Genomic DNA, 3525 nt, shown 5'->3' on the forward strand with positions numbered 1-3525 from the left:
CACAAGTGTTAGGGTTACAATCCTAATTTCCTGATTTCTGATTATTCGTTGGTCTGTAGCATTGCACAACATATGCTATCACTCACCTGGATATCTGGAAAGTTCCATTAATGAACACTTTTACATGCCCCATGATCTCTACCCTGGAACCTAAAAAAAAAAAAAAAAACCCAAAAACATGTGGCAAGTGTGTTTAAGGACACAACTTGTTCTATAGGCTCATGACAAAGAAATAGTCTTGGTCACTTCCATCATTAGGGAACTATCAGCACTACTTGGTTCTTGGCCTAACTCCAAGGTCAACAACATTCTTAAAAGATCCCATCACCTCTTGACGGAGCACCTCTAAAAATCTCCTGGTCATTACTGTCGTGAGAAACAGTGGAGCATCTTACTTGGATTTATGTGATATACCTGTTTTAACTAAGGTTAAACACACATTATATTGAAATTTTTAAACAATGAGGAGTAATGCTTACCAGCATTGGTTGGGACATTGTATTTCCTACCTGAATACGTGCAAAAAAAGCATAACACAAATTTTAGGAACTCTACCCTTACTGACCTGGATAACTAAAGATCTGGTCTGTAGTGTGCTTACTGACCTAGATAACTAAAGATCTGGTCTGTAGTGTGCTTGAGGCTTGTATGGTCGCTGGACACCAGCAAGATCCCTGTAAACAACCTTGGTGAAGTTCACCATGTTGTCTTGATTGAAACCTGAAAAACACATTGTTACAAATATTTCTGCCTACACATCTTTTCCCTCTTGGATACTTGTAAATAAAGCTGGTGGCTTCCTTCATTGCAGGATGCATCAATTCTACCTGGATACTTGTTCTATATTCCATTGTCTATACCTTTGTTAGCAATAGTGTCTTTGTCCACTGCACACTTGCAAAAATCCCATGGTTACTACTATGGTGGGGAACAAATCGTAAGTACTTGGATACAGCAATCCCTCAACACGCTGACACACATCTCCAAATAAGAATACAGCAAAATCTCATGCTTACTATTAGGGACAAGTTGGTTTCTGATCTACATACCTGTCAAAAAATGCCAGTATAAGAATTCTTGACGCCATTATTAATTACCTAGATATCTGAAAACAAGAAGGTCTCTAATGTGTACATGTCAGGTCATCTCTTACTCGTATACTAGAAAAGTTCTTACCTGATACCTGAAAAAAAACAAAACAAAACATGGTAACACAAGTGTTAGGGACACCATCATTGACCTAGATTTGTGAAGATCAGATGGTTTGTAGTGTGGAGGACCCACATCATTACTTACCTGAATATCAGCCAAGCCCCAGGTTAAAGACCATAATTAGTCACACCATGATCTCTTGCCAGGAATTTGAAAAACACATTATGAAACGTGTTAAAGGAGACTTTTTCTTCAGGAGATCTGCAAATAACCTTGGTCACTTCTATCATTATAGGACATAAAAACTCTGCCTGCTACTGGTAGTACTCCAAGGTCAACACCGTTGTCAGATAAAACCATTATTTCTTGACCAGACACCTACAAAAATCCCACGGTTTGTACTGTGGTGAGGAACACCATGAATAATTACTTAGATATGGTAATTAAACAACACTTAACACCCACAGTATTAAACATACACTTTCTCAAAAATGTAGAAAGAATTCATGATTTCTAACATTGGTAAGGGTTCCATTATTTCTTACCTCAATACCTGCAAAACAAACAAACATAGTAACAACAATGGTTAGGTTAAGTCATCACTGACCTTTTTCCCCTACCCTTCAATTGTTGCCAATTTTGTTCTGTACATTTGCATCAGATGTTTAGTTTACAAGTTTGGGGGGGGCCCTCTAGTTATATAATTTGCTTTGAGAAGTGCACTTAAAACACAATTTTTTATTGTTTAAAGCTGCGTTCACATCAAAATTACCTTGGGCAACTTTTGATGTTGTATCTGCGGACAAAGCGAAGGGTGGTTCTTTTTTAAACAGCACCTTGCCTGAACAGGACTTTAAAGAAATGAGTATTATGAAAAGAAATATATTTGAACCCCTTATTACTTTAATTGCAACATTAAAACATTTGACTTAAATTATTTGATCATTCCAGTCAGCGTACTATTCTAATTTCTCATTGTATAGGCTGATTTGTCAGTCAGTCCACTGGTCTTGTTCACTGGGCTTTATAATTTTTGTGCAACTAAAGGCGAGGGACTAAATGCACTGCTGTGTAAAGAGAGCACACATGACTACCCTATTACACTTCATCAAATAGTATGTGGGGATTTATAATTGCTTGCATTAGTTCACAAAATAAATACCTCATGTCAAATAGCTGATAGGCATCTAGGTTATTTCTAGTGAATCCTGTTGAGATAGGGACAGAATACACAGCGGGTACAGGGCACTCAGCGCCAAGAGCAGCTTCCATTTCCCGGGTGATCACCGGGCAGGTCCTCTTCTAAGATTGCAAGGCGTCCCCACCACCCCCTGCCAAGAGAGGAGATAAGCGCTATTATCCTCAACCTGCGTTTAAAAACCTGAGGGAAACAGTCTTGCTTCTGAGCTGGAACTTTACACCCTTGAGTGCCCTAGTAATCCTGTTAACTTGGGGCCCCTCGGGGTATGAAGTGTCAGAGCCTATTAGTCTCGGCACTTGTGCATCCTTGGAGTCAGAACATTTTGCCCCAAACCCAGGTGAGAGATCGTTCATCACCCAATCCAGATCAGGGAGTGTGCGTTTATTTATGTGCCCATATTGGGCCAGCAACACATAAAATCAAGGTTCATTTTCACAACTCCCCTGTTTTTGTGATCTGTTTGGGCGAACTGGGGCACAGTAAATTGCCCAAGGCTTTTAGCGCATGCTTCACTCACAGTATCCAAATAAGTGGTTGACCCTACATGGAAGTTTTGCTAAGTAGGTCGCAGCTACCCCTTAGCCAGATGAGTTAAATTCATGCAGTTCAAGACTGAAGCCAGTTCCTGTCAAGTATACCTCAGCTGCTCAAGGCTACTCTCATCGCCTCGCCCTTTAGACACCCATCCATGGCTCGGTTACCTGAACTTGCACATGTCACTGATCACCACTGAGAGGGCAGTTGAGACTTCAAGGAAAGGCACAGGAATACGCCGGGTACTAAGTAGCTGGTGTCTCCCTAGGGTACTTCAACCTTGGTTTTAAGGGCTGAAGCAGGAGTCTCGCAATTCCTGGAACACTTCCCATCCTGAACGTGGTGCAGCCATGTCCCTGGCATTTAAATGTAAAATGGCGGGGGTGGGGAGGGGGAGTTCAGTAACTCCCGAGCGCGGCTATGGTGGCACATCCAGAACGCTGGCCCCAGGCGCAGGCGTGGCTGGTACGCCAAGGCAGCGGGGTCACTTGGAAGATCAAATGGTTTTCTGCTCCGGTTTAACCCTACATCATCACTTACCTGGATACCAGCACTGTCCCACATTAAGGACGACTATCGTTAGGCTCATCATGGTCTCTTGAAAGGAACGGAAAAAGCACACTGTGAAAATTTTCTTT

Source organism: Callorhinus ursinus, unplaced genomic scaffold (assembly GCF_003265705.2).
Source record: "Callorhinus ursinus isolate GAN/ISIS: 27379988/994484 unplaced genomic scaffold, GSC_fseal_2.0 scaffold16, whole genome shotgun sequence".
Lineage (NCBI taxonomy): Eukaryota > Metazoa > Chordata > Mammalia > Carnivora > Otariidae > Callorhinus > Callorhinus ursinus.